Source organism: Physeter macrocephalus, chromosome 18, assembly GCF_002837175.3.
Source record: "Physeter macrocephalus isolate SW-GA chromosome 18, ASM283717v5, whole genome shotgun sequence".
NCBI classification, from domain to species: Eukaryota; Metazoa; Chordata; class Mammalia; order Artiodactyla; family Physeteridae; genus Physeter; species Physeter macrocephalus.
This window is the reverse complement of record NC_041231.1, coordinates 37,058,718-37,066,936: the sequence shown is the minus strand read 5'-3', so window position 1 is coordinate 37,066,936 and position 8,219 is coordinate 37,058,718.

The window sequence follows — 8,219 nt, the reverse complement described above, 5'->3', positions numbered from 1 at the left end:
GGCTCTAGGCGCGCCGGCTCAGTAGTTGTGGCTCGTGGGCTCCAGAGCACAGGCTCGGTAGCTGTGTTGTGGCTCACGGGCTCTAGAGCGCAGGTTCAGTAGTTGTGGCACATGGTCTTAGCTGCTCTGTGGCATGTGAGATCTTCCTGGACCAGGGATCGAACACGTGTCCCCTGCATTGGCAGGCAGATTCTTAACCACTGCACCACCAGGGAAGTCCTATCGTCTTAACCATTTTTTTTTTTTTTTTGTGGTATGCGGGCCTCCCTCTGTTGTGGCCTCTCCTGTCGCGGAGCACAGGCTCCGGACGCGCAGGCTCAGCGGCCATGGCTCACGGGCCCAGCCGCTCCGCGGCATGTGGGATCCTCCCAGACCGGGGCGCGAACCCGGTTCCCCTACATCGGCAGGCGGACGCGCAACCACTGCGCCACCAGGGAAGCCCCTTAACCATTTTTAAGTGTACAGTTTAGTAAAGTACATTCACATTATGTGCATACAATCCTCAGAATCCTTTTCATCTTGCAAGACTGAAACTCTATACCCATTAAGCGGCAACTCCCCATTTCCCCTCCTCCAGCCCATGGCAAATAACAATCTACTTTTTTTTTTTTTTAATTAATAAATTAATTTATTGTTGGCTGCATTGGGTCTTCGTCGCTGCGCGCGGGCTTTCTCTAGTTGTGGCAAGCAGGGGCTACTCTTCGTTGTGGTGCGTGGGCTTCTCATTGAGGTGGCTTCGCTTGTTGCGGAGCATGGGGCTCTAGGCGCGCCGGCTCAGTAGTTGTGGCTCGTGGGCTCCAGAGCACAGGCTCGGTAGCTGTGGCACACGGGCTTAGTTGCTCTGCAGCATGTGGGATCCTCCCAGACCAGGGCTCGAACCCGTGTCTCCTGCATTATCAGGCAGATTCTTAACCACTGCACCACCAGGGAAGTCCCTCTACTTTCTTTTTTTTTTTTTTTTGGCCATGCTGTGAGGCATGTGGGATCTTAGTTCCCTGACCAGGGATCGAACCTGCACCCCTGCATTGGGAGTGTGGAGTCTTAACCACTGGACCACCAGGAAAGTCCCATACCATTCTACTTTCTATCTATGATTTTGACTATTCTGGGTACATCATATAAGTGGAATCATACAGTGTTTGTCTTTTCGTGATTGGCTTATTCACTTAGCATAATGCCCTCAAAGTTCATCCATATTGCAGCGCGTGACAGAATTTCCTCCCATTTTAAGGCTGAATAACATTCCATTGTATGTATATACCATATTTTGTTTATCTGTTCATTCATCGATGGACATTTGGGTTGCTTACACATTTTGGCTATTGTGAATAATACTGCTATGAACATGGATGTGCAACTATCTCTTTGAGATCCTATTTTCAATTCTTTTGGATATATACCCATAAACAAGATTGCTGGATCATATGATAATGCTATATTGATTTTTTTGAGGAACCACCATACTGCTTTCCACAGCAGCTGCACCATTTTACTCTCCCACCAACAGGGCACAAGGGTTTCAATTTCTCCACATTGTCACCAACACTTATTTTCTGATTTTCTTTTTAATAGTAGCCATCCTAATGAATGTGAGGTGGTATCATTGTGGTTTTGAATGCATTTCTCTAATGATTAATGATTTTGAGCATGTTTTCATGGCCGTTGGCCACAGTTAATCTTTTTAATTTTATAAATTTATTTATTTATTTTTGGCTGTGTTGGGTCTTCGTTGCTGCATGCGGGCTTTCTCTAGTTGCGGTGATCGGGGCCTACTCTTTATTGTGGTGCGCAGGCTTCTCATTGCAGTGGCTTCTCTTGTGGTGGAGCATGGGCTCTAGGAGTGCGGGCTTCAGTAGTTGTGGCATGAGGGCTCAGTAGTTGTGGCTCAAGGGCTCTAGAGCGCAGGCTCAGTAGTTGTGGCACATGGGCTTAGTTGCTCTGTGGCATGTGGGAACTTCCCAGACCAGGGCTCGAAACTGTGTCCCCTGCATTGACAGGTGGATTCTTAACCACTGTGCCACCAGATAAGTCTAATCTTTTTAATTTTAGACATATAATAGGTAAATAGTGGTATCTCATTGTAGTATTAGCTTGCATTTATTTCACAACGAGTGATGTTGAGTGTCTTTTAATATACTTATTTACTATCCACATATCTTCTTTGGTCAAGTACCTGTCCAAATAGTTTGTCTATTTTTAAATTGGGTTGCTTGTTTTCCTATTATTGAATTTTCAGATTTCTTTATATATACTAGATACAACTTCTCTATCAGAGATGTGATTTGTAAAAAATTTTCTCCCAGTATGTGACTTGTCTTTTCAGTCTTTTAACAATGTCTTTTGAAGAGAAGAAGTTCTTCATTTTGTTGAAGCCCAATTTATCCATTTTTTTCTTTTATGAATTATGATTTTGTGTCATATCCCAGAATTATTTGCAGAATTCTTTGCCTAACCCAAGGCAACAAAAATTTTCTCCTGATTTTCTCTAGAGGCCTTACAACTTTAGGTTTTACATTTTTTTCTCCAGTCCATTTGTGTTAATTTTTGTATAAGATGTGATATAGGGTCTTACTTTATTGGTTTGTTTTGCTGAATATAAATAGCCAGTTGTTCTAGCGTCACTTGTTGAAAAGATCTTTTGTCACTGAAGTGCCTTCGTATCTTCATTGAAAAATCAACTGACCATATGTCTGGTTGTATTTCTGGGCTCTATTTGGGTCTGTTGACTGTCTATCATACTATAATATACTCTTTTGGTTATTGCAGTTTCATAGTAAGTTTTAGGAAAGTCTTTCAACTTTGTTAATCTTTTTCAGAGTTGTTTTGGCTAATCTAGGTCTCTTAGATTTCCATATGAATTTTAGAATCAGCTTGTCAATTTCTAGAAAACAGTGCACCTTGATTTAGATTTGAATTGTGTTAAATCTGTGCATTAATTTTGGGCAGAGATGACATCTTAACAGTATTGAGCCTTCCAATCTATGACCGTGGTATATTTTCCCATCTACTTTGGTGTTTCTTAAATTGTTCCAAAATAAAAGGGAATTCCCTGGTGGTCCAGTGGTTAGGATGCTGTGCTCTCACTGCTGAGAGCCTGGTTCAGTCCCTGGTAGGGGAACTAAGATCCCACAAGCTGCGTGTGTGGCCAAAAAAATAATAATAATAATTTTTCAACAGTGTTTTATAATTTTCAGGGTACATGTTTTGTGCATCTTTTCTCAGATTTATCTGTTTTTAATATTTTTATGATAATATAAACAGTATTGTTTTAAATTTCAATGTCCTGTTCATTGCTATCATATAGAAGCAATATATTTTTGCATGTTTACCTTGTATTTTGCAACCTTGTTGAAATTATTTAATAAGTTTTGTATATTTCATATTTTCTACATAGATGATCATGTTATCTGTAAATAAAGACAGTTTTACTTCTTCCTTTCCCATCAAGATATCTTCTATTTCTTTTTCTTGCCTTATTGTGCTGGTTAGGACCTTCAGTACAATGTTGAATAGAAGTTGTGAGAATGAATATCCTTCCCTTGTTTCTCATCTTAGGGGAGAAAGCATTCAATCTTTCAGCATTATGATGGTAGTCATAGTTTGTGATAGCTGCCCTTTATCAGGTTGAGAACACTTCCTTGTATTTCTAGTTTGCTGAAAGTTTTTATCAGGGATGTATATTGTCAAATGCTTTTTCTGCATCTATTGAGCTGATCATGTGCCTCTCCACTTTTTAATTTGATGAATTACCTGGGCTGTTTTTGGGGGGGCTTTTTTGGCCACACCGTGCAGCATGTGGGATCTTAGTTCCCCAACCAGGGATCAAACCCATGCCCCCTGCAGTGGAAGTGTGGAGTCTTAACCACTGAACCACTGGGGAATTCCCCATTGGCTGATTTTTTTTTTTTTTTTTTTTTAATGTTAAGAAACTCTATACCCATTAAGCGGCAACTCCCCATTTCCCCTCCTCCAGCCCATGGCAAATAACAATCTACTTTCTTTTTTTTTTTAATTAATAAATTAATTTTTTGTTGGCTGCATTGGGTCTTCGTCGCTGCGCGCGGGCTTTCTCTAGTTGTGGCAAGCAGGGGCTACTCTTCGTTGTGGTGCGTGGGCTTCTCATTGAGGTGGCTTCGCTTGTTGCGGAGCATGGGGCTCTAGGCGCGCCGGCTCAGTAGTTGTGGCTCGTGGGCTCCAGAGCACAGGCTCGGTAGCTGTGGCACACGGGCTTAGTTGCTCTGCAGCATGTGGGATCCTCCCAGACCAGGGCTCGAACCCGTGTCTCCTGCATTATCAGGCAGATTCTTAACCACTGCACCACCAGGGAAGTCCCTCTACTTTCTTTTTTTTTTTTTTTTGGCCATGCTGTGAGGCATGTGGGATCTTAGTTCCCTGACCAGGGATCGAACCTGCACCCCTGCATTGGGAGTGTGGAGTCTTAACCACTGGACCACCAGGAAAGTCCCATACCATTCTACTTTCTATCTATGATTTTGACTATTCTGGGTACATCATATAAGTGGAATCATACAGTGTTTGTCTTTTCGTGATTGGCTTATTCACTTAGCATAATGCCCTCAAAGTTCATCCATATTGCAGCGCGTGACAGAATTTCCTCCCATTTTAAGGCTGAATAACATTCCATTGTATGTATATACCATATTTTGTTTATCTGTTCATTCATCGATGGACATTTGGGTTGCTTACACATTTTGGCTATTGTGAATAATACTGCTATGAACATGGATGTGCAACTATCTCTTTGAGATCCTATTTTCAATTCTTTTGGATATATACCCATAAACAAGATTGCTGGATCATATGATAATGCTATATTGATTTTTTTGAGGAACCACCATACTGCTTTCCACAGCAGCTGCACCATTTTACTCTCCCACCAACAGGGCACAAGGGTTTCAATTTCTCCACATTGTCACCAACACTTATTTTCTGATTTTCTTTTTAATAGTAGCCATCCTAATGAATGTGAGGTGGTATCATTGTGGTTTTGAATGCATTTCTCTAATGATTAATGATTTTGAGCATGTTTTCATGGCCGTTGGCCACAGTTAATCTTTTTAATTTTATAAATTTATTTATTTATTTTTGGCTGTGTTGGGTCTTCGTTGCTGCATGCGGGCTTTCTCTAGTTGCGGTGATCGGGGCCTACTCTTTATTGTGGTGCGCAGGCTTCTCATTGCAGTGGCTTCTCTTGTGGTGGAGCATGGGCTCTAGGAGTGCGGGCTTCAGTAGTTGTGGCATGAGGGCTCAGTAGTTGTGGCTCAAGGGCTCTAGAGCGCAGGCTCAGTAGTTGTGGCACATGGGCTTAGTTGCTCTGTGGCATGTGGGAACTTCCCAGACCAGGGCTCGAAACTGTGTCCCCTGCATTGACAGGTGGATTCTTAACCACTGTGCCACCAGATAAGTCTAATCTTTTTAATTTTAGACATATAATAGGTAAATAGTGGTATCTCATTGTAGTATTAGCTTGCATTTATTTCACAACGAGTGATGTTGAGTGTCTTTTAATATACTTATTTACTATCCACATATCTTCTTTGGTCAAGTACCTGTCCAAATAGTTTGTCTATTTTTAAATTGGGTTGCTTGTTTTCCTATTATTGAATTTTCAGATTTCTTTATATATACTAGATACAACTTCTCTATCAGAGATGTGATTTGTAAAAAATTTTCTCCCAGTATGTGACTTGTCTTTTCAGTCTTTTAACAATGTCTTTTGAAGAGAAGAAGTTCTTCATTTTGTTGAAGCCCAATTTATCCATTTTTTTCTTTTATGAATTATGATTTTGTGTCATATCCCAGAATTATTTGCAGAATTCTTTGCCTAACCCAAGGCAACAAAAATTTTCTCCTGGTTTTCTCTAGAGGCCTTACAACTTTAGGTTTTACATTTTTTTCTCCAGTCCATTTGTGTTAATTTTTGTATAAGATGTGATATAGGGTCTTACTTTATTGGTTTGTTTTGCTGAATATAAATAGCCAGTTGTTCTAGCGTCACTTGTTGAAAAGATCTTTTGTCACTGAAGTGCCTTCGTATCTTCATTGAAAAATCAACTGACCATATGTCTGGTTGTATTTCTGGGCTCTATTTGGGTCTGTTGACTGTCTATCATACTATAATATACTCTTTTGGTTATTGCAGTTTCATAGTAAGTTTTAGGAAAGTCTTTCAACTTTGTTAATCTTTTTCAGAGTTGTTTTGGCTAATCTAGGTCTCTTAGATTTCCATATGAATTTTAGAATCAGCTTGTCAATTTCTAGAAAACAGTGCACCTTGATTTAGATTTGAATTGTGTTAAATCTGTGCATTAATTTTGGGCAGAGATGACATCTTAACAGTATTGAGCCTTCCAATCTATGACCGTGGTATATTTTCCCATCTACTTTGGTGTTTCTTAAATTGTTCCAAAATAAAAGGGAATTCCCTGGTGGTCCAGTGGTTAGGATGCTGTGCTCTCACTGCTGAGAGCCTGGTTCAGTCCCTGGTAGGGGAACTAAGATCCCACAAGCTGCGTGTGTGGCCAAAAAAATAATAATAATAATTTTTCAACAGTGTTTTATAATTTTCAGGGTACATGTTTTGTGCATCTTTTCTCAGATTTATCTGTTTTTAATATTTTTATGATAATATAAACAGTATTGTTTTAAATTTCAATGTCCTGTTCATTGCTATCATATAGAAGCAATATATTTTTGCATGTTTACCTTGTATTTTGCAACCTTGTTGAAATTATTTAATAAGTTTTGTATATTTCATATTTTCTACATAGATGATCATGTTATCTGTAAATAAAGACAGTTTTACTTCTTCCTTTCCCATCAAGATATCTTCTATTTCTTTTTCTTGCCTTATTGTGCTGGTTAGGACCTTCAGTACAATGTTGAATAGAAGTTGTGAGAATGAATATCCTTCCCTTGTTTCTCATCTTAGGGGAGAAAGCATTCAATCTTTCAGCATTATGATGGTAGTCATAGTTTGTGATAGCTGCCCTTTATCAGGTTGAGAACACTTCCTTGTATTTCTAGTTTGCTGAAAGTTTTTATCAGGGATGTATATTGTCAAATGCTTTTTCTGCATCTATTGAGCTGATCATGTGCCTCTCCACTTTTTAATTTGATGAATTACCTGGGCTGTTTTTGGGGGGGCTTTTTTGGCCACACCGTGCAGCATGTGGGATCTTAGTTCCCCAACCAGGGATCAAACCCATGCCCCCTGCAGTGGAAGTGTGGAGTCTTAACCACTGAACCACTGGGGAATTCCCCATTGGCTGATTTTTTTTTTTTTTTTTTTTAATGTTAAGTCAACTATTGACATCATTTCCCTCCTGCCTCAAGGACGTCTTTTAACATGTCTTGTAGTTCTGGTATCCTGGTAATGAATTGTTTCAACTTTTCTATGTTCAAAAATAATCTATTTTGCTTTGCTTTTGAAAGATATTTTCACTGGGTATAGAATTCTGGGCTCAGTTATTTTTCTTTCGGTACTCTAAAGATATCGCTGTCTTCCTGCTTGCCTTGATCCAGAGAGAAATCTTCCGTCATCCTTACCTGTGTTTCTTTGTATGTATCACGTCTTTTTCCTCCAGCTGGGCTTTTAAGACTTTATTACCTGTTTTGAACAATTTGATTGATATGCCTTCATGTAGTTTTATTGTTTCTTATGTTTGGAGTTCACTGAATTTCTTGGATCTCTGGGTTTATAATTTCATCACATTTGGATAATTCTTTGCAATTATTTCTTCAAATATATTTTCTGTCTCCTCTCTCCATTCCTTTCTTTTTCTTGAATTTTATTTTATTTTTTATACAGCAGGTTCTTATTCGTCATCAATTTTATACACATCAGTGTATACATGTCAATCCCAATCGCCCAATTCATCCCACCACCACCACCCACCACTTCCCCCACTTGGTGTCCATACGTTTGCTCTCTACATCTGTGTCTCAATTTCTGCCCTGCACACCAGTTCATCTGTACCATTTTTCTAGGTTCTGTATATGTGGGTTAATATATGATATTTGTTTTTCTCTTTTTGACTTACTTCACTCTGTATGACAGCCTCTAGATTCATCCACATCACTACAAATGACCCAATTTCGTTCCTTTTTATGGCTGAGTAATATTCCATTGTATATATGTACCACATCTTCTTTATCCATTCATCTGTCGATGGGCATTTAGGTTGCTTCCATGACCT